The sequence below is a fragment of the Pelodiscus sinensis genome, chromosome 23 (genome assembly GCF_052426305.1).
Source record: "Pelodiscus sinensis isolate ZL-2025 chromosome 23, ASM5242630v1, whole genome shotgun sequence".
NCBI classification, from domain to species: domain Eukaryota; kingdom Metazoa; phylum Chordata; order Testudines; family Trionychidae; genus Pelodiscus; species Pelodiscus sinensis.
This window is the reverse complement of record NC_143074.1, coordinates 14,383,659-14,407,044: the sequence shown is the minus strand read 5'-3', so window position 1 is coordinate 14,407,044 and position 23,386 is coordinate 14,383,659. Positions and strand designations below refer to the sequence as shown.

The following is a 23,386-nucleotide window of genomic DNA, read 5'->3' as shown; positions in this document are numbered from 1 at the left end:
AAAAATTAAATAACTCCCCCCTAATTTACGGGGCAGGCGGAGCAATTTTTAACATCTTGTACAGAACTGACAAATTTAAAGGGCACAAACACAACAGCCTCCCTGTCTGCAGTTTTCATTTAAACTGTTAACAGAGGAGAGGAGACCCAGGTGGAAATGCCATATTAAGGAACACACAGACTTGGAACCTAAAGTGGCTTAGGGTCATGAGGAAAATCCGGGTGACCGTTGGGCGAGGTAAATTACAAAGATCTTCCCATGCTGTGGTATAAATCCATTAGTCGTTGTCAAGGCCCTGGCTTATCTCAGCAGACAGATACATCCTATAGTCTCACGCCCATGGTAACGCTCTCTCCCCCTAATGAATGTTTATACTCTGAGGAGCAAATCTCATCTTGAGAAAGTTCTTACCCACAAGGTTTACCAGACCCATGCCAGAATGGCGCATCCATCATCAGCGACAGGCTAAGCCAAAGCCCATTAAAGCCTCTGCAAGTCTTTGTTGTCTTCAGCTCAGACCCAGAAGAGGAGGAAAGGCAGGAAAAGGGTCTTTATGCTTCTACGCTCCTGTCCAGGTGGCTGAGGAAAACAGGGGACTTGACAATGACTAACAATGACTGGGGCCAGCTGAATGGAACAGACCTTTCTTGCGGATTTGGATAAAGCCAGAAATGCCCTTTCTTTGGGTTTGAGCTTCTCAGTTGCCTAATAATTCAAGCTAAAAGTCTCAGAGTCCATAATCACCAGCCTTCTCGTATTAGCTCACGAGTGAGGCCCAAACAGCAGCGCACCACTAGAAAACCTTTCTATTTAATTAGCTACCAGCTTAGCTTTGCTCCTCTCTAACAGCCTCCCAGACAAAGCTGCTGTTCTTCCTCATTCGCCCCTTGCTGACCAGCCATACTCCCTTTATAAGCCCTCTTAATGGTCTGGTTAGCATAACCTGAGGCTACCCCATTTGCTAGCCAGGCTCATCTGGCTCTTCAATCCAATCAGTCTGGGGAAGGATCTGCCAAAGCCGTCCTCCATACTGAGGGAAAGGAAACTTCCTTGCCTGGCCCCTTGGATGTACACATCCCAGCACCTTGTGTCACTGGAGTATATCCTGGCATCCTAGAGAGTGGGGGCGGGTTCCCTCCTGTCACTCATAGGATCTGGCCACTTGTTTGGAGTGGATCTTTACTCCTAACTCCAGTTCAAACTCAGATCCCATCCCCTTTGCCTGCTCCACATTTGTCAATATAACCCACATGCAAGACTCCATCAGCTACGTCTACATTGCAGGCTTTTTGCGCAAGAACATCTGTTCTTGCTCAAAAACAGCAGAGCGTCTACACTGCACGCGTGTTCTTGTGCAAGTAAATTTACAGTACAGCGTCGGAAAACAGGGCTTCTTCCGGAAGAGTTATTCCTCTCCCCACGAGGAATAAGCCCTCTTGCGCAAGAGCTCTTCCACAAGAGGGCAGTGTAGACAGGCAACATGAATTTCTTGCGCAAAGAAAGCCCTCTGGCTAAAATGGCCATCAGAGCTTTCTTGCGCAAGAGAGCATCCACACTGCCATGGATGCTCTTGCGCAAAAGCACATGGCACTGTGGACATGCTCTTGTGGAAGACCTTTTGCACAAGAACTCTTGTGCAAAACAATTCTTGTTCAAGAAGCCTGCAGTGTAGACATAGCACATCTGGTATAAACTGGAAGAAGGTGAGCTTCTATTATGTACCTAGCAGATGTGATGGGCATCACTATTGCTGGGGCCCAGGAAATGGGATGTCCTAACTCCTTAGACTGGCGTACTTTATTTAACAAAGGCTACATCTAGACTGGCATGATTTTCCGGAAATGCTTTTAATGGAAAAGTTTTCCGTTAAAAGCATTTTCGGAACAGAGCATCTATATTGGCACGGACACTTTTCTGCAAAAGCACTTTTTGTGGAAAAGTGTCCGTGGCCAATCTAGACGCACTTTTCCGCAAAAAAAAGCCCCGATCGCCATTTTCGCAATCGGGGCTTTTTTGCAGAAAACAAATCTGAGCTTTCTACACTGGCCCTTTTGCGCAAAAGTTTTGCGCAAAAGGGACTTTTGCCCGAATGGGAGCAGCATAGTATTTCCGCAAGAAGCGCTGATTTCTTACAGTAGGAAGTCCGTGTTCTTGCGGAAATTCAAGCGGCCAGTGTAGACAGCTGGCAAGTTTTTCGGCAAAAGCAGATGATTTTGCAGAAAAACGTGCCAGTCTAGACACAGCCAAGGTGTGAGGGGCCATTAAGAGACTTGAACTACTTGTCAGACAAGGCATGCAAAGAAAGCATGCTACGTTCCTAATCTGGGGTGGTTTTATTCCATTTCTTTCTGAACTCTCTTCCACAATGCCCACAAGAGCTCACATTAGACCACCTAGCTCCCCCCTCTCCCCCCACACACCTTAACTCACACCCAAGAACCCAGGACATATGGCGCTACAGATTGCTTCAAGTAAACTGAGATCATCACAGAGCCAACATGGCTGCAGCAGCTCCTCCCAACACACCTCAGCCGGAGGGACTGTTTTTAAGGATGACTCTAGATTCTGTGGCCCATTCAAACCTTAGACTCGCTTCCCAGCAAAAAAGGGGACAGCCACAACTCCTTGCACACAAATCCTCAGTGATGTGGACATGAGGCAGTGGGCTGGGACACATTTATTTCATATATTGGCTGCTAAGCAGCAATCAGATGGTAACAGATGGTCACCGCCAACCCGAAAAGGAGATAAACCAATGACCTAGAGGTAAAAGGTTCTATAGCCCATTATGAGTCATTTGTTAAATTACCTTCTCAGCTTCTATTCAATTAGCCTCTGCTCCCCTTTATTAAATAACTCCCAGCACACCTGGTAAATTTCCTGTGCAGGGGAGTGATGATTATGAAGAGTCTAGAGGCAAGTGAGTAAAACAACTGCACTTCTTAAGACTCAGAGATAACTCAACTGAGCTTAAGCCAAGCTACACAAGATCTTCTGATCTACCCCTTACACAGTGCCCACCTCCAAGGTGTCAGAGCTTGCAAGAGTCCATACCAACTCCAGAGAGTGGGCTGCCTCAGCAGGATTTTAAGTTGGAGTCAATCATGTTGTCGAAGCAAAAATGCTCCTCTCTGTTTAGGCAGCTAACAAACGGCTTTATTAATTAATAAAGCACAGCATGAGCCAAACGTGGTCCCAGCAAAGCCAGGCCCAGTAAAGCTGCTAATACAATCAATCCTAGTATCTTTATACCCTTAGCCAAACAGTCTGACGTCAGGGCATCCAATTACAGAAATCCTCAATTAAACTTGGAAAAACAAAGCCTTATCAACAAGATGGCGGACAGGTATGAGGGAGTGCATCTCCTGTCCCAACCAGCCCAATTAACACATACCAATAGCCCATCCTGTAGGCCTCTTCTCACGGGGTAACAGAAAGTTCACTCTGGTCTACATGCTTGAGAGAAAAGCTGAAATGGTTTCTGTTATACAAGATGGCTTCTAGCTAAATATGAAAATAGTTTCTACAGCTTCTACAATGTGATCACCTGAGCATACTCTTGTTTGCTACTTCCTATGCCTATGGCTTCAGCCATGTGGGGGACATGGCAACATTCCCAAGGTTTTTTGCCTGGGGTCTCCATCAGGGCTGGGCTGCCAGCCTGCACTGGAGGTCCCCACTGTTGACACCAGGTCTCAGCTACAGGTCCTGGGGTTCCAACCGCTGACACTGGAGTCCCGGCTCCCAGCCTTGCACCCTGGGCTCTGCTCCTGGCTCTGGCTCAGGGCTCTGCAGTCACCCCCATGTGTGGCAGTGAGGGGGTGCAGATAGGTATAGTGGGGGGCATGGCTCAGCACCCCCCGGCCTAAAAATTGTTCCAGGGACACTGGCTGAAGAGGTCACCTGCAGGGTTTGAAAGCTGCTGGCTTGTACAAATTAGCCTATTCACAAGGCACCCCCTGCTTTGCAAATCCCATTAGGAACTTAAACTCTGCCCAGCTCGGACAGTGAATTCCTGCTTCATGGGGCAAATGCCATTGAACAACCCAGAGCTCCTGAAAATAAGCTTCCCCCTTTCATAAAAGCAGGGATTTAAGGCTTTACCATCACCCCTGTACCTCTCTTCTCCTGGCAGACATAGCTCCTTGCTGAGATGAGCCGAGGATGCCCAGGGCTGCTGTGTCACCAAGACAGCCAGACTGGGCATAGAATTATTTATTCTGGTCCCATTCTCTTTCCCCAGCTGAGATTCTTACAGGGCTATTTTTCAGCAGGGCTAAGCCCCTGGGGCCCCTCTGGCTGTGACGAGCTGTGAGTGCTCAGCGCTCCAGGCCAGATTCTGCCTGACCCCAATATCAGTTGCTACCACTATCTTTGTCTTGTTCCCCCTCCCCCCCCAATAAAAACAGACTCAATTTACTTTGCACCAAGGAAGCGGCTGTGATAGCTTCAAAGGTTTGAAGCACAAGAAATAAGCCTGGTAATGTGATCTTCTGCGCCTTTATATTCCAAAGCGTGTCCCTCCTGACGGGGGCAGCGAGCCTGATTTAATAGTCTCTTGGAAAAGAGTGGCCCTGATCCAATTACCACCGGGATTTTGGGCCAGTCAGCAGTCGCAAGGCGGGATGGAAGAGGCCCTGGCCAGAGAAGGAAAGCGCAGAGACTCAATTACCTCAGCTCCCTAAGGAGGAACTAATCCCAGGCAGGTCAGGCCCGGGTCGCTGGAAGTGGGTGCCCAGGGAGGGTCTGACTGCATTGTCCTCTGCTACCAACCTCAGACAAGAGATATAAAGGCGACCTAAGTCTCCATCTCCCCCTCGCTACTGCTCAGCAGCGGATGAACACCGCAGGGCTGGGAGGAAGGAGCCACACATCTGAATAAACAGCGAGCAAATGGGGGGAATCCAGTGATTCCAGCGCTGCCCCACAGGGAAATGGAGTTCGATTCTTGCTGCCTCCTCCCTCACAAAAGAAGGCAGCAGAGGCAGTGCCCACCGCTAAGGGGCAGAGGAGAGACTTGGACTGTCACCCCCAGCCCATCCATGCTGAGGGAGGGAGGGTGCAGAAGAGCTCAGCTCTCTTAAAGGGAACTGGTCTCCCACCCACGCTGCAGGGGGGAAAATCACCGCATGGATCCCCAAAGCACTCAGCAAAGCTGACAAACATGGGGGGGGCAAAGGCTCCCCACCTGCACACATTTTCTGAGCTACCTTGTGCCCCCACACCCCTGCTTGCTGCACCGCAGATCAGGCCAGGGATGTGGCCAGGGCCAGGCACTGGGAACCCTGGTGGACCCAGGGCCAAAACAGACCTGCACCGATTGAGAGAGATGAGGGCAGTGAGGGAAGAGCTTTGATTGGCCAGCTTCAATGGCTAAGAGAGACAAGCTGAAGACCAGAAGAAGAGCTGTGGGTGGCTCCGCAGTTTGTCTCTCGCCACCACAAGCTGGTCCAGTAAATGAGATTCCCTCACCCACCTTGTCTACAAATATACCACACACTCCTACTAACACTCCTACTAATAGCAGGCCAGCAACCAGCCCCTGTGGTCTCAGGCCCCTCCAGTGGGCACCACACCAGACATTGTGGAGGGATGAGAACTGCTGGCTTTTCTCCCCCTCTGCAACACAGGGAGCAGAGGGGCCTAAGTGCTAGGAATCAGTGAATAATGAGGGGCAGAGCCCCACACACAGTCTCTCTCCTCCATCTGCTCCTACTACTCAGCCTACTCCAGAGCAGAAGAGAGCAACCCCATCGGATTCATTACTGGGCCCCAGCTGAGCTCAGTGCCTCCCTGTGCCGGGCACGGTGGAACAGACACAAAGAGACTGTCCTTGCCACCGATAGAAGCAGAGCCAGGACTGCAACCCAGCTCCCATGATGCCTGGCCTGCTGCCCTATGCACTAGGCCACGCTGCTTCTCTGTTCGGGGGAGGGCAACATCGTCTCCACTGCCAAGGGGAGTTTTTACTTTTAAAAATGTTGAGCAGGAGGAATGTGACTTCCTCGCTGGGACGTAGCCAGAGCCCCACACCAGCCCATCCCCGGGGAACCAGTGACTGACCTCCAGCGATCAGGGCCTTGCCTTTATGTCATCTCATTCAGTTACATGAATAGCAGGGCAGCAGCACGGGCACCCCCTTTCTGCCACCCCCCGGTCTGCCCTTTACTGGGCTAAGGGAAGGGGGACTGAATGGGGTTTTTGTACACAGCAATGGGCGCTCGGGATAGTGTTGCCAGATGATTTCAACAAAAATACTGAAAAAACAAAAAAAAACAAAACAAAAAAACAAAAAAATTAAAAACAACAAAAAAAAAACACCAGGGGAATAATTCTGTGGAGGGGGAATAAAACAAAACAGTAGGGCCCCTTTAATTGTGTGCAGTCAGAATAGGGATAGGAAGAGGAAAGGATGAACACTAAGACCCAGGGAAGGCATTGCTTCCCCTTGCTCAAGTCTTTAGGCTTTTTGCTGTTGGCCATCTTGTTTTCTTGGTTGAGACAGAAGGGAGCTTCCCTGCAGAGCCAGGTGAGCAGGGGGCCCGGGCCCAATTGCTAAGTGTGTTGTAGGGTTGCCAGGTATCTGGTATTTTCGCCTCCTGGCTTGGAAAATAAATCCAAAAATACCGGACATTTTAGGTGTTCAGTATTTTCTGAATTTTTTTTAACCAGACAGGAGGCGAAAATACCAGACTGTCCGGGTCAATACCGGGCACCTGGCAACTCCAGCTCAGGAGGAAGTGCAAGTCAGTGTCTGGCACCCACTGCCATCCCCTTAGCCTGCTACATAGGCAGGGCCCAGGATCTGAGAACAGCAACAATGACCCACTGGGGCAGAGCAGCTGCCCCCCTTCTGTCCCTCTCCCCGGGTGTGAAGAGCTGGGAGGGGCAGGCACTCCTTGGCTATGTCTACACTGGCGGGTTCTTGCGCGAGAAGATTTACAGTACGGCGTCAAAAATGTTTCGTAAGATTTGTATGGGGGAGGGAGCCTATGGGTAAACTGCTCTGCAGGGGGCAGAGGAGGTATTGGGATAGGGCTATCCTTCCTCCCACACGCCTGAGGGATAACCCCTAGCTTGATTCTACCCATTAACACTATCTCCTAGTGGCCTAGTTTTGCCTTGAAAAATAAAACTGCCTTGGCCAGAACAGGTCCAGGTGCTTGGTGGGCCATCCAGCCGGCTTCAAAGGTAAAAAGGGCCCGAGGTATGAAAAAGACTAAGCTACAAGGCAGACAGGTGTACCTGCATTGCCAGGGCCTACCAGCTGGAGCTGGGGTCGGGGCAGGAGTGTTGTTTGAAGGGGCAGGAGAGCGTTACCCCTTGAACGGCAAACCTCAGGCCGATGAGGAATTTCCCTTCCTACATGCAGCTCCAGTGGCCTGACTGGAGCCGTTCCCCCAAATATAGACATCGAGCCACGCCTGGGGGTCTGTGACATCAGGCCGAGCCCACAGAGCCCTGCAAATCGGCAGCGATCTGCTTTCTAGCTGCAGGGATCCACGGCTCATTTTGGTGGCTACGGATGCAGATATAGATTCAAACTTTGTATCCACGCAGGGCTCTGCGGAGCTGAGGTTCTAGACTCCTGGGTTCTGAGCTGTGTCCGATTCGTGACATGGAATGAGTCATTTTGACCCAGATTGTCATAAAGGCCATTGATTTTGGGGTGGCCAGTTGAGACACCTCATCCTCGCAGCCCAGAGCACCTATAGCTTCCAAGGGGTCTCAAACTGAGTGAAAACGCATCCATGGCCACTTGTGAAAACACAGGACAAGCCCTGACACAGCAGAGTTTTGAACTCATGGTTCCTGGACCCTTGTGCTGTCCACAAGACAACAGAGCCTTTGCTTTACCCAGAGCTTTGCAGGCTGTTTCCAGAAGTGCTGAGTACCTGTAACAACCACATCACTGGAAACCCACCCAAGTCACTCAGTTGCTCTGCAATTCAGGCCTATTTTAACCTCTACGCACCTCATTTATCCATCTGTCTAATCAGTATTACAAGATTAATGCTTATCTACTTCCTGGAGGTGCTGTTTGCTGTGGTAAATAATGTTTGCAAGGGGCTTTGAGATCCTTGCATGAAAAGGGACATGCGAATGCTAGGTACCGTTACTTAAATAATCTCATTTTCAAATCTGTCCTGCTGGGGAGCTCTATTTCAGAGGGTGAATCTAGTACATATTTGAGAGAGTGTATCTGTGAGCAAGCGAGGCTGTCTGTCCCTCCATTTGTTCAAGAACTCCTCCTAAGCCAAGGAATGGGAAACCTGTTTCGGGGGGAGGAGGAGAGGGGTGCTGACCCACAGAAAAAAAAAATCAGTCAGGGGCTGCACACAGGTGAGAAGTAAAGCAAAAAGCTCCTGACTCAGGAGAAAGATTCTGCCCACATTAAAAGACAGGAAACAAAGGGTAGGAATAAAGGGTAAATTTTCAAAATGGAAAGGGTCAGTCCTGGGACCAATCCTTTTCAACTTATTCATAAATGATCTGGAGAAAGGGGTAAGCAGTGAGGTGGTAAAGTTTGCAGATGATACCAAACTGTTTAGGATAATCAAGACAGAAGCAGACTGTGAGGGACTCCAAAAAAATCTCACCAAACTGAGAGATTGGGCAACAAAATGGCAAATGAAATTGAATGTGGATAAGTATAAAGTAATGCACATGGGGAAAAATAACCCCAACTACACATAAAGTATGATGGGGGCTAATTTGGCTATGATAAATCAGGAAAGAGATCTTGGAGTTATTGTGGATAGTTCTCTGAAAACTTCCACACAGTGTGCAGCGGCGGTGAAAAAGGCAAATAGGATGCTAGGAATTATTAGGAAAGGGATAGAAAATAAGACACAGAATATCCCCTTACTGCCTCTGTATAAAACTATGATACACCCACATCTTGAATACTGTGTACAGATGTGGTCTCCTCACCTCAAAAAAGATATTTTGGCCTTGGAAATGGTTCAGAAAAGGGCAACTGAAATTATTAGGGGTTTGGAACGGGTCCCATATGAAGAGAGGTTAAAGAGACTGGGACTTTTCAGTTTAGAAAAAGAGGAGACTGAGGGGGGATATGATAGAGGTCTATAAAATCATGAGTGGTGTGGAGAGGGCGGATAAAGAAAAGTTATTTATTAGTTCCCATAATAGAAGAACTAGAGGACACCAAATGAAATGAATGGGTAGCAGGTTTAAAACTAATAAAAGAAAGTTCTTCTTCACACAGCATGTAGTCAACCTGTGGAACTCCTTGCCAGAGGAGGCTGTGAAGGCTAGGACTATAACAGAGTTTAAAGAGAAGCTAGATAATTTCATGGAGGTTAGGTCCATAAAAGGCTATTAGCCAGGGTATAGAAATGGTGTCTCTGGCCTCTGTTTGTCAGAGGCTGGAGAAGGATGGCAGGAGACAAATCGCTTGATCATTGTCTTCGGTCCACCCCCTCTGGGACACCTGGTGCTGGCCACTGCCGGCAGACAGGCTACTGGGCTAGATGGGCCTTTGGTCTGACCCAGTGCGGCTGTTCTTATGTTCACATTCCCCTTGCATATCAGAGCCGGGCGGGGGGAGTGGGGGGAAGGAGGGAAGAGGGAGTTCCACACGAGTAGATTTTTGTATGTTCCAGCTTTGCACATGCTCCTCAATGCTGATCCTTGGGGTCAGGATCCATGCAAGTTCGCCACCCCTGCCATGAACAGTAAGAGCTAGGAGCACCAAATTGGGTAGGCAGCTTCCTCTTATTATAACTTAAAGCAAGGTCAGGGCTTGGGCATGAAGCTCCCCCACACCCCAGATGCATACAGGGCCTGTCACGAGGGCTGACTCACCACCATGGCACTTCCAGCCGGTAGCCCTGGGAATTTAGCTGCTCGAATCACTGGACGCCTCCCTCCAGCTGGTGCCTCCTCGTGTTCTCGCTTCCCTCTTGGACCACGGCATCTGCTTCAGGACACTGCCCTCCAGCAGTGCCCACTCCAGTGTCTCCGGCCCCATTCCGAGGGTGTAGGTGTTTATCCAGCTTTGCACGCCAGGGCCCTCCCCTCCCAATTCTTCTCCCAGGGAACACCCAGTTCCCCTGTACCCACCTTGCCTTGGTGACCCACTGCCAGTCTTCATCGAGCCCCTGCATCGGGGCAAACTGCAGCCTATAATGGCCACCCATTTCTGGCAGAGATGTGGACCTGCTGCCTTTGCCTAACCTGGCTGCCTCTCTGCAGCCCGGGGACTAACTGGGCCAGAGTGCCCCCAGTCCTGTCACTGCTCAGCTTCCCTGGCAACCAAGGCTCTCCTGCTCTCTATTAAGAGCAGCAGTCCCTTCTCCTCTCCCTTCAAGAGCCCTTCTTTATAAAGCCCTCCAGCTGGGCCCTCATCAGCCACTGGGGCTTCTCTCAGCCCTTGCTCAGGGCTAGGTTTTTGCCTTTAAAGGACCAGTGCAGGGCAAGCACCCTGTCTCAGGGCCGCATAAAACCATACTGAAAAGAGACAGAATCACCAGGCAGATGAAGGGGGCTGACTTGGGGCATGCCCCCTCTCCATCGGGGACTGCCCCAGGCCTACCACCCCCTAGGTATCCTTTAGGGAGGGGGGCCTGCAGCTCTTCCCGCCCCCGATTCATAAAGGAACATTGCTGGCTGTTCCCCTTCGTCACAGAGAGAGGGGAAAATGCACAGTTTACTCCATTCCTCATTCTTGCTGGGGAGTGCAGGGGGCAGACGAACCTGGACCTGCCCCAGCCGGGAACATGCATCTCTGCCCCAGCCATGCCAGCTGGAACTGCAGCAGCTATAGACAGGCACTTCTCAGCTGGCTCCAAGCTGCTGCAGCGAGAGAGGGCTGAGGGCATCCTTTCTGCCCTGTGCAGCCTGCCTACTGAACCCTCATCCCGGCCCCACCTCAGAGCTAGGAGTTAATGAAGAAAAACAAAAATGAATCGAGTTAAGGACCCGAGAAACGCTGGGTAAATCTACTAGTTCCTTTATAAAAGCTGAACTGCTTTATGGAGGCACTAGTGATGCAGCTACACTTAAAGCTGCACTGAAATTTCTATTTAAAGCAGGACTAAAATCCCTCTGTTTTGCTCTCTAATGATGGCTGCTCAGAATCCACCGTCAAGCCAATGTGTCTGGATGGCTGCTATATATCCTGCATCATTTATTTTCGATGGCTGCTACAAAAAGTGCAGCCAGAAAACCAATATTATCTATGTCAGTTGGCACATAAAGTGTTTCTTTAATTGTAGGCTGGTATTTTATTTGGCAATAATAAAATACAAGAAGAAAACCCTGAAGATATTTTTCCCCCCACTTAAAATTTCAATTCAGTCATTTTATGGTACATTTTAACTAGAGCACAACACATTAAACTTTTTTTTAAAGTGAATTGTTTAGTTGCCTCTGATCTTTGGATACATTTTCAGGCCGGTAACTATCAAAACAGAAAAGCCTCAGATTATTTAAACATCAAAATGTTATTTTTAACCCAAAAAAATCATTTTTCTTCAGTTCCTCTTGGAGAGAAGACCGTTTCTAGTTCCCCCAGACTCTAAACAAAATAGCTGATCCAAGATGTAATAATAATAGTAATAAAATATATAGCAGCTTTACATGTTCAAAGCACTGTGCAAACAGTAAGGTTGGGATGGCACACTTTATCCGCTTGTGATTTTACTTTCTCAAGGACATTTTTATTTGTCTAGGAGGTTAGGAGTGGAGCTAGTTTAGTCCTGTTAATGCTCCTCCCACAGGAAGGGCTGTAATTTATATACTATTAAGCACAAGAGAGACAACCGTAGGACAATCCAGTACAGGTTGGACCTCCCTGATTTGGCACCCAGAGAAGGGATTTTTCCGAACCAGGGGAGGTCATTTCTTGCCCCTCTGCTGCTGGTTCCCCCTCTGCTCTGCTTCCCCCACTAGGCTTCCTGGATGCCACCACAGCTCAGCTGAACCACATGCCAGCCCCTGGACCTCCCCTCCCCAAAACTTTCCCCCGCAGCCCAGCTGAGCTGCATGCTGGACTTCCTAGCTCCCATCCCCACCCCCTGCAGCCCAGCTGGGCTGTGTGCCCCCTGCCACCGCATAGTGCCAGGCTCCCACCTGCAGCATGCTGTGACTCTCTCAGCCTTCTGGATCACAGATGTTGCCGGACCAGAGAGTCCTGCTTTATAGAGATGCAACCTGTACTTGATATTTGTAGATTTTAATCACTCTTCTCTTTAAATTGTAAGATCATTGGGGCAGAGATTATGTGTCCAGTCCTATGCCTCCTAAGGCCAAAGGGAATCTCTGCATGCCACTGACATCAGTGAGAGCTGGATTGGATCTTATGTTTCTCAGACTCATAGAACACTAGAACTGGAAGGGACCTTGAGAGGCCATTGAGTCCAGCCCTCTATCCTCACGGCAGGACCAAACACTGTCTAGACCACCCCGCTAGATGTCTGTCTAATCTGCTCCGGAGATGGAGATTCCATAACCTCCTTCGGCAATTTATTCCGGTGTTTAACCACCCTGACAGTTAGGAAGTTTTTCCTAATGTCCAACCTAAACCTCCCTTGCTGCAGTGTAAGCCCATTGCTTCTTCTCCTATCTTCAGAGGCCAAGAAGAACAATTTTTCTCCCTCCTCCTTGTGACACCCTTTTATGTGCTCTGCGGGAACACTGACAATGTTCATTTATTGGTTTGTTCATAACAGTGTAAGAACGGCCATACTGAGTCAAACCAAATGTCCACCTGACCAGTATCCTGTCTGCCGACTGTAGCCAATGCCAGGTGTCCCACAGGGAATGAGCAGAACAAATAATCCACAAGTGATCCACCCCTTGTCTGTCGCCCGTTCCCAGCTTCTGGCAAACGGAGGCTAGGGACACCATCCCTACCCCTCCTGGCTAATGGTCAGACCAGGGCAAATCTCCTATTGACTTCACCAGGGTCAGGCCCTACAGGGGCCAGTGGAGAAGGAGGAAGACCACAGTTCGGATGGTGTGATGACCTGGTGGGAGGTGAACGGCAGAGGGTGACACAACAGATGTAATGGGGGGGGGATTAAGAAAAAGAAAATATGAGTCTGATTTTCATGAAAACTCCTGACAGTGAGATCTCTTAGTCTGCAAAATAGGCTCCCGAGGGAAGTGAGGGAAGTGCTATAATTTGAGACATTTATTACAATGACTTGATAAAGCACTCAATAATACCCTGTGGGGAACAACCAGCCCTGCTCTCGCATTAGCGGCCTAAGTGGGTCTTTTCTATAGGCACGGCATGAGTAGATCTTCACTGGTGCATCGGGGCTCACAGAACCAATCAGAAGGCAAGTCAGTAGTCACACAGCTAAAGATAGATAGGTTAGATAGAAATGGCAACTCAGAATAGAATGCGGGGGAAAAGATTTTGACGCTTCCAAATGGTTCTCCACAAATACACTTCTAGTGACAGCTAATGAATTGTAGGGAAATCAAAGCAGATCGGACCATGCCTGTGTAGATCCCAAGCTTTTGTCCAGCCTTTGTCAGAACTCAGTGCAGGCTGAGGGGAGTTTCAGAGAGACGGATCATTTTGAGGAGAGGACCGTGGCATGTTGCTCCAATGACAGCTAAGAAGAAAAAAGTGGAAATGCAATGACAAACGCACGACATGTGGTTTTACACCGGTCGATTTGGAACCACGGCATGCTCTGCCTGGAGAATGAAGCCTTCAAAATGACTGCGACGTTTAGAAACCAAACATCTGTCACTGAAACATAAACCTGAGGATTTTTTTCCCCCCAGAGAAAACATTAAGCCTTGAATAATCAACAAGGCTTGATTACCCAGACTGACTGTGTCAGCATGAACACCCTTCAGGTATTTTTTTAGTATCTACAAATCAAATAGCAGCACCAGACAGACTCTTTTCCTCTTCCCTGTTCAAGAGATGAGACGAGTTATAGATTCGAAGCAGCTATCAGCAAAGCAAAGCGCCTCTTTGTCAAATAACCCCATTTTATGTTGTGTGAGTGACAGGACACAAGACACCCATGAGCAAATGCTTTCAGTTCAGGGAAAGTGACCAGCTAGCAATTCAGCATGATGAGTCAAACGATGGCTCTGCTGCTGCACAGCTCCCGGCTTCACTATTTCAAACACCACCAAACATCAGCAGCAAAGACATGCCTGTAAGCCTGTGCCAGGTCCTTGGGGTGGGAAACTTCATATTGGCTGGCCAGTGAATTCTCTCAGCTTCTTGCACTGTGGCATAAACTGCTAATGGTGTGCAAGTGTTACCCTTCCAGAATTCATTCCCCTAGTGGGTTTTCTTGACATCTTCAGCTGCCTAAATGAGCATTTAGGGATAGAGGGGGGAGAGCATAAAGATTCTGACCATGGACCATAAAGAAGGCTCATCCATCCCGGTACCTGTCAGCTGGTCTTCCCAAACACTGAGGCTACGTCTAGACTGGCATGATTTTCCGCAAATGCTTTTAACGGAAAAGTTTTCCCGTTAAAAGCATTTGCGGAAAAGAGCGTCTAGATTGGCATGGACGCTTTTCCGCAAAAGCACTTTTTGCAGAAAAGCGTCCGTGCCAATCCAGATGCAGTTTTGCGCAAGAAAGCTCCAATCGCCATTTTCGCCATCAGGGCTTTTTTGCGCAAAACAGTTTTTAGCTGTCTACACTGGCCCTCTAGCGCAAAAACATTTCCGGAAAAGGGCTTTTGCCCGAACAGGAACGTCAAAGCATTTGCGCAAGAAGCACTGATTTCGGACAGTAGAACATCAGTGCTTTTGCGCAAAATCAAGCAGCCAGTGTAGTCAGCTGGCAAGTTTTTGCGCAAAAGCGCTTGCTTTTGTGGAAAAAACTTGCCAGTCTAGACGCAGCCTAAGGCTGTGTCTACACTGCACAGTTATTTTGGAATAAGCTATTCCAGAATAGTTATTCTGAAATAGCACGTCTACACTAGGGAAGTCTGCCTCGGACTAATTTTGAGGCTTCCCTGCAGTGTAGATGTTCTAGGAATAAGCTATCTCGATTTAGAGCCCCAGGAGGAATAACTTAGAGTGGCCCTGGTGAAGGGCTATTTCAAAATAGCAGAAGTAGAGCGTCTACACACGCCTTATTTCAAAATAGCTATTTCAGAATAGGCATTATTCTTTGCAGAATGAGGTTTACAGAAGTCAGAATAAGCCGTCCGTTATTTCAAAATTATTTCGAAATAATGGAATTGCTGTGAAGCCGCTCGCATAGTTATTTCAGAATAACAGCTGTTATTCCGAAATAACTTTATTGTGTTGACACATCCCAAGAGTTAATCTAGAATCATTCCCTCACTTTTCAGATTTCGCTGAGGCCGGCTGATCGGCATCCAACCAGACAAGTTGTCATCGGAGTTCTAGCCAAGTGAGGGGAGCCATCAGGATGGTGGATGGTTGTACTGGGAAAGCAATGCACCCTCTGGGCTCATCATCTCAAGGGCCAAAGTGGAGCAGTCCGAGCACAAGTCCAGGGTTGTATGTCACCTGCAAAGATCTCCTTTGGCAGAGGTAAGGGCTTTCACCAGCCCACACTGTCAAAGGAAAAGCATGAGATGGGCAACCTACTTAGACTCCTAGGCCCATTTCTCCCATGCTCTTACCCTGCTGGTGGTTCGTATCCCTCCATGACCAACCTCTGGGATTCAGGTACCTGTCAAAGTAGGCTCCTGGACCGGCACCTCATTGACTCACTGCTGTTGTTAGGCTGGCACGCCGCAAGCACAGGGAGCTTGTCCTCTCGATGAGCATCATAGGAGCCAGGGGGATATCTGGCAGTACAAGACTGATGGGGTTCAGGTAGGGTGCAGCTAGTGTGTGACAGAACATGTTACCTGCAGTCTGCTCCTTCACCCGAGGAGCTCTGAGAAGCCCATCAGTTTGTGTCTGCTAACACATCAGCTTCTTCCTCCTTCAGACAGCGACAGTCCTGCCACAACTATCAGGCAGGAAGGGCACAGGGCACGGTCCCTTTGTCGTCCAAGTTTCTGTCATCCACTTGGGCCCCAAAGGATCACACAAAGGCTCCCTCTGCCCAGATGAGGGAGGTTTTCCTTGGAGTTTGGTTTGAGGTGGGGCATGAGGTGCCCAGGCAAGGGTTAATTGGTGAAAGCTGACATTGCTCAGAAGTTGCTAGGTAACAGCGCCCGGCCCCTTAGGATGGGATGGGCCAATGGGAACATGTGCTGGCGACATCCATGGTTCCAGACTGTGTTTCGTTGACTGAGCGTATTGACTTGCTATCCTCCATGGTGAGGGGGTTGGTATGGATCTCCTGGGGCAGAGCTGGGCTGCCTCTCTCCCACCTGGAGACTACTTTTCCCTGCTCTGCTCCTGCAGTTTCAGATAAACTTTCAATAAACTCGGTTGTTATTCTACATTGGCAGGGGGATTCCTAAGGACTTTTACTGCAAACAGAGCGATTAAATGGAGGCGTCTTGCAAACTTGCAGGAGGCAGCTGGAAGCGTGGGCAGGTTTTGCCTGTGATGAAGGGGCACTGTTGCCCCAGGAGTGTAGTTCCCCACCAGTGGAACCCCAGATGCCATCATCGCATCCCCAGGGTCTAGCAGTCAGCAGCACAGCCTGGGAGAGGCACCTCCCATTTACCTGCATACGCTCCTCCAAATGGCCTAGGGAGGGTGTTTTCCATGCAATAGATGGTTTACATTAAAATCTTTCCTGTGTTTTTTTTTTTTAACCATTTGCCATCATTAACAATAGATGGAGTAACACTGCAGCGAGGGAGCTCAGGGCTGGAAATGGAAATCCTCTTTAACTGCGAGCTTCTCCAGCAGGGGTTCCTACTTTCTATCCTCTCTCCTAGTTCCTGTTGGGCCAGCCTCTGCTCTTTTGTGCCATTGTCCTGCAGACACTTCTGGGTAGCCAGATAATGAGCTCCTTTCAGCCCCTGGTCAGCTGCTCCCCTCCTTGCTCCCTCCTCAGCCAGAGAGTAGCTAAAGTGCTCTTTTCTGTCCTGCCCCCTGCAAAGCCTTTGGATAGTCATATAATCAGCTTCCCGCCAGCAGCCTTTTCGCTGCCTCTCTGCTCTGAGCGAGGCTAGCGACAGCCCGTGTGCTCGGATTGATCCCTTGCAAAGCCCTCTGGGTCACCTCGCAACTAGAAATGGGCTGGAATTAAAGCCCAGGCATCCTGAATATTAACGAGGGAAGAAAGTAAGGGGTTAAAATTAGAATCTGGATCCACAGTGCTCAAACCAAAATCCAACTCCAAACCCCGGTGCAACTTGGGGAGGTTCAAAATCCAGACCCCAGTGGAAAGCAAATAAGCCCCCTCTTTGTAACGGATTGGATCAAAATCCTCTTGCTGAGCGCCCCAAGCTCTGGGGTGTCCGATACGGAGGCCGTCGAAGCAGGACCATGGAGGGAGGGAAAGGGAGCAATTGCCCCGGGGACCAGCGCTTCAAAGGAGCCTGGGCCTTCCAGATGTTGCTGCTACTGTGGCAGCAGCCAGAACCCAGGGCCCCTTTAAAGTGCTGCCAGAGCCCCATTCTGGGCAGCATGGCAGGCTGGGGAGGGAGGGGCTCTGCCTGAGGCCCCGCCCCTTCAGGAGCACAGAACCAGCTCTTCCCGTCTTGTCCAGGATCCTGCAGAGGTTGTCGGCTCCCCTGAGGTTGCAAGCCTGCTTGAGCCACGAGCCTGCAATTAGTTCTCCTCTGAATCAGCACCTCTGCCCTACTTTGAGCTCCCTCACCCCACCACAAGCTTGATCCTGCTGGCACTGACCACGATGAAAGATTTGCCACGGGCTCTGATGGGAACAGGATCGGGCCTAGTACACCAAATGAGTTTAGAGCAAGGGTTATAAAACCACTGTCTCAGGGCTGAGCGGGCTGACCAGCAACCGCCCTCTCCTTCCTACCACACTCTGCCCCATGGCCTGCCTGGGTGTGAACTCGGCAGTGCACGCAAACCGGAGACGCAGGCCGATTCTCCCGCTCCCACCGGGGACTGTTCAAAGCCAAATTTTCATAGACCCGATGGATTACAACAAGACAGTTCAATCGATACGCTGCTGCAGTAGAGAGGGGAAGAGGGGAAACAAAGAGAAGGAAAAAGGGCAAAAAGCAAGAGGAAGAAAAAACATTTCTCATGACTGGGGAAGTGGGTTTTTTTGTGTGTGCAAAAAATAAAAACAAAACAACGTACACAAAGGCTCCTCAATCTTCTGTGGAGGCCTTCGCATCTCCAGTGGAGAAAGCAGGAGCCCACTTCTACCCTTGCTACCTGGAATGCATTGGGACTTATGCAATACCGGGCGCTCCTCCAGACAGAGCCTGGCCTACCCTCAATGTGCTCCTTCCTCGGGTAGTTATTTAACCTCCCTCTCGCCCCCACCCCCTGAGCTTCTCAGCCAAGATTTCTCCAAACTAACTACTGCTTCCATAGTCGGGAATCCCCAGCAGCTGCACCAGGGCGCTAGGGTGGGAGAGACCTCCCTGCCCGGAGCACCAAGAAGTTTAAGATTTCAGGGAAGGGAAGAGAGGTTGAGGGATTTCTACGTGCCCTCAACTCCCACTGAAAGCAACTGGAGCCAGGGATCCCTTGGGATCAGGCTCCTAAGGAGTGTGGGGGGTTAAGGATGTTTCTTCAAAGGACTGAAAACGTTTTGCCAAAGGGCAAGCAGGTCAGGGAGTTTTACTGAGTATAAAGTGGCCCCAAGCCAAGGGGAGGGGGGTTTCCATAGGGGATAAAGAAAACAGTGCTATGGAACATGCAGGTACGGATGCAACAGATTCCTGCCTCTTTTCTTCCCCCGTGGTGCCTACTTGATTGATGGCACCTAAGTGCGACGACTGGACATTCACCAGCATGGACTCCACCGATGCCGTTTGGCGGGACTGATCTGTGCAGCACCAGACAAGGGCGGTGTGAATACTGACGTGCCAAAAAATGGCTCTGCCATGCAGAGAAGCCCTGTAGCGGAGGGGAGGGGTCTCCCATGCCCAGTGCCCACAGCGCCCTGCTGTGGAATAGCAGAGCAAGTCCAGCGCTGGAGACATGCAGTGGGGCACGTTGCCCAGCGACCCTCTGACAGCCCCAGGCCTGCACTCAGTTCAGTGCGGTGACTTCGGCAGAGCCCAGGCCGAGAGCTCTGTGGGGCCCACCTTGCTGGTAGGAGGTAAAGGCTGGGGCGGAGCCTGTGGGGTCTCTCACCCACGTGGGGAACTCACTCTGCTCTCTCCGCGCTCTCTGGGAGGCTCAGCAGCTGGGGACGCTCTCCGTGCCAGTGAGGTCCAAGGGGGGAGTATTTCCCTAGTGCCTTCCCTCCCGGAGTACGTGGGACATGTGCATGGACGGATTCCCTGCTGTGGGGGAGCCCTCAGGCGCATTTCACCGCGAAGAGCAGCAAAGGGACTTGACCAGGACTCCAAACCGGCCTCTCCCATGGCCGCTGTTCTCCTCTGGGCTGCATGGAGCAGGATGGTCTCAGCCTGTGCCTGCTGGCTACCTGGGGACACTCTCCAGCCCAGGAGTCTCAGCCAAACGATCTGCTCCCCCAAAACATTGCCTCTGTCTAGCGCTGTCCCGGTAATCCAGGCATGGTTTCCCAGGCTTATTCTTCTCTTTCCTTCCCCTGGCCAGTGGAGGCTCCAAAACGCCTCCCAATGGCTCTGTCCAGCGCTGTCCCTCATGCCCTCACTGTATTTTGCAGCCTCGCACATACCAGAGCTTTGCTTTCCATTGGATAACCAAGTGCCTTTGTTTTCCCTCCCCAGATAATTTCCTGCTATTACCCCCAAACCATCAGGACAAGAGGATGGAGGGATGAAGAGTTAGTGGGACCCAGGAGCTGATTGCCACAAAGGGATAAAACGAGAACACAACTCGAATACGTCTCCTCTCTGGCACATGTGTTCATCATTCCCATAGGCATGGGAAGAAGCCTGCGGGGAGGGGGATGCTGCAGCTCCCCTAGTTTTTCTGTTCTGCTTTCCCACACCTAAGGGCCAGTCCTTCGGCCGGCTCCACCAGACCCATGCCCCAGTCTCAAGACAGCCCCTCCGGGGTCCCACTGCTCCCAGTGGCTTCAGCACCCCTGAGGGTCCTGCCGCCCACTGTCCCCATGGGCACTGCAGACGCCGTCCATAGGGTCCAGGCCCCCTGCCCTGCAGGCTGCGCTGCCACCCTGGATCCTGCCTCCAATGCGGGTCTTTGCAGCCGCCTCCGGCTGTGGCAGGGCTGCCAACTCTCCCAGACCAGATGGACATCAGGTGACCCCAGCCTGGGGCAGTGAGGGGCGTGAAAAGGTTTTGGGGGCAGCTCTGCACCCCCACCCTACAAACAGTCCCAGCGCCACTGCTCATTCCACTGCGTGCTGTCCCTGTGCTGCCGGAGCCTGAGCCACAGCTGAAGTCTCTTTGGTGCGTGGCCGCGGCTATTGGTCCCTCCGGTGCAGAGCAAAGACCCTGACCTCGCTAACACAAATCGATCGACTGAGCTCTCTGCCCGCCCGCTGCAGGGGGGCCACGTGATAGGTCGATGCAAAAGGCCTCGCTCGGCGCTAGACCCGATGCGCTCTGTACCGAGGAGACCTGCCACTGAGTGCAGGCCTTGCTCCTGGCAGAGGCTTGGCGTGAAGTCAGGCCCATGAGCAAGGCGAAGGCTCCAACAACCGTGGCCAGGCTTGGTCACTGCACAGAATGCTTTTAAACCATGGGGCTTGTGTCGTTGGTGGACTTTTTGGGGTGCCCAAAAAGGGTGGGAAAGGCTCTGCCTGCTGCACTCCAGACTTGCCATGCAGAAGCAGAGAGACGGCATGGAAATACGGGCCTGTGGGAGTTGTGGGACAGCGTTGGAGGACAAGTGGCACCTGAGAGGCTCAGCCTGAGAGCGCACTGCCGAGAGAGCTCACGTTAGCAGCTCACGTGGCGGCAGCACACTGGCTTTAGCCCAGTGTTTCTTAAACTTTTTAAGACCGAGGAACACCAAACAATAATTTATTTTTATGGGGAACACCAAAGATTTTTTGTTGAGAAAAAAAAAAAAAAAAGAGTCACCTTCCCCTTTAAGGGCAGCCATTTTAAATTCTGATGTTCTCTGCAGATATTTCCAACTGCCTCGCAGCACACTGGTGTGCCATGGAACACAGTTTAAGAAACACTGCTTTAGCCCAACCTTCCTCCCCCTACCCAGGGGCCAGCCGCCTGGGTGTCAAGCCTCCCCATGCCCAGGCATGAGGGCTGTGTCTATATTGGCACCCTTTTCCAGAAAAGGGATGCTAATGAGACAAGTTGGAATTGCAAATGCCGTTGGGGATTTAAATATCCCCCCTTCATTTGCATAAACATGGCTGCCACTTTTTTCCATCTCGGGGCTTTACCGGAGAAAAGCGCCAGTCTAGACGGGATCTTTTGGAAAATAAAGCCTTTTCCGGAAGATCCCTTATTCCTGATTTTAAGAGGACGAAGGGATCTTCCGGAAAAGGCTTTATTTTCCGAAAGATCCCGTCTAGACTGGCGCTTTTCTCCGGCAAAGCCCCGAGCCGGAAAAAAGTGGCAGCCATGTTCATGTAAATGCCGTGGGGGATATTTAAATCCCCCTTGGCATTTGCAATTCCGACTTGTCTCATTAGCATCGCTTTTCCGGAAAAGGGTGCCAATGTAGACACAGCCGAGGGGTTTGCATAGAGGCCAGGATATTGGCTTAGGCCTCCATGCGAGGAAGAGCCCAAATTAACTTTGCAGTGAAGCCAAGTCCTAAGAGACTGCTCCCCAGCTGAGCTCGGGAAAGAAGGGAGCTCTGCAAAGATCTCCCATCCAAAAGCCGCTGCAGAGCACCTCCCACTGTGCCTGGTGGAGAGGGCTCAACAGCAACAGGCAAACACACCGATGTCCTCTCTCCGCCCTGGCCCAGCCTTCACACAGTATATGGCTGCGGCCTCTCCGGCAGGCCAGGAGTGCACAGGGTTGACTTCACCGCAAAGGGAGTCACAGAAGCCTACGAATGTCCCTTACCTTCCCTGAGACCAGAGCGATGGCCGGCTCTGATCGCTGCGCATTGGCAGGCGGCAGGAACGGGCAGGCCGCAGATTTGGGATTCCATTAGAGCTGCTTTCCTTGCTGTCTTCTCCTCCCCTCAGACCCAAGCACGAGCCTTGCCCGGGCAGCGGGAGAGGCCCTCACAGCCCAACCTGCGGGGAAGAGAAAGAGACACAGGGTTAAAAATAAAACTGGCTCCATGTAATTTCTTTGCTGCTGATTGAAGAGGTTGTGTGTGCTATTTGGCCTGTTTGGAATGAGGTGCACGCGCCTCCTTTGCATTCCGCGCTCCTGCCAGCGGAGGAAAGGAAGGGTCTAAGATCTTTGAAGGCGCTGCCCTTTCATTATTAATATGATTATGATGGCTGATGAGGTGCGTGTGCAGCGACTACTTGCCAGCTCTAATGGCGACGTTCCAAGAAACGTGCACTCTGCTATTCGGGGGAGGCTCGTGCAGACAGCTCTGTTGTCACCCCTTCCCAAACTCACCCCCCCATTTAGCATCGCGATGAGCCACTCGCTGTGGTGCCAGCAAGAAACTCTCATGGAGAGCAGGGAGGGGGCAGGGCTCTGCTGAAACACGACTGGGCCAAATCCGGTCCTGAGCTCCGTGCACAAAAGACTCTAGACTCAGAGCCAGATCCATGATTGGTGTCACACTGATTATCCCACCCCAAGGGGCGGCACCGAGTTGGTCTGCGCCTGCGAACGTGCATTGAACAAGCGGGTGGGACGTACAGGCCAGAAGCAGGCGCTAAGGAAACTGAACAGAACTTCACTGCAATAGAGACTGAAACGGCCACACCTCCTCATCCCACAGGATTCCCTTGGGAAGGGCTCCCCGCATCCGTGGTTAGCTCTGCCAGCACGTAGACAATCAAACTCACCTGACTCCCAGCCAGAACAGCTCCATTTCAATCAAGACAATCCAAGTTACTGATCTTTAAATCATGATGTGAAATCAGTAGTTAAAGAGAAAGGCCTGCATTTAAGAGAGTGAATTGCTGGTTGAGGCACTGTCCTAAAGAAACGCTGACTCCCCTTGGCTCGGTTTAGCTCAGAGCTTCAGAGATACTTAGATTCCTAACTGTTGGAGCCAAGATGTAGGCAGCTGGGTCTAGTGGTTAGAGCAGGAGATGCTGTTGGGAGTCAAGCAAGGGGTCAGAGTTGAAGTGCAGGATACCAGGTTCCAGTGTAGCAACCAGGGAGGATGCACTTACACGGCCAACGTGGCGTGTCCTTCTTTGGGTTGAAATAGCAAGCCCTGGCCAATCAGAGCTCAGTGTTCCAATCAGGCTCAGGAAAGCCAGCCCTGAGGTAAATTCAGGTCTCTCCTGCTCAGGGGGGAGTAAGTTATCAACTGCAGGTGGGAGCAGGGCAG

The 23,386-nt window shown here is 50.8% G+C and overlaps 1 long non-coding RNA gene across 1 annotated transcript in view; it reads left to right on the top strand.

Moving 5' to 3' along the window:
* LOC112546663 (uncharacterized) overlaps window positions 1–20,095 on the top strand; it is a 32,379-nt gene extending 12,284 nt beyond the window's left edge. The window contains exons 2-3 of the long non-coding RNA XR_003090376.3: window positions 15,313–15,517; window positions 19,744–20,095. This is a non-coding gene — a long non-coding RNA (uncharacterized LOC112546663). The remainder of the gene's footprint in view (window positions 1–15,312; window positions 15,518–19,743) is intronic.
* Window positions 20,096–23,386: the final 3,291 nt, after the last annotated feature.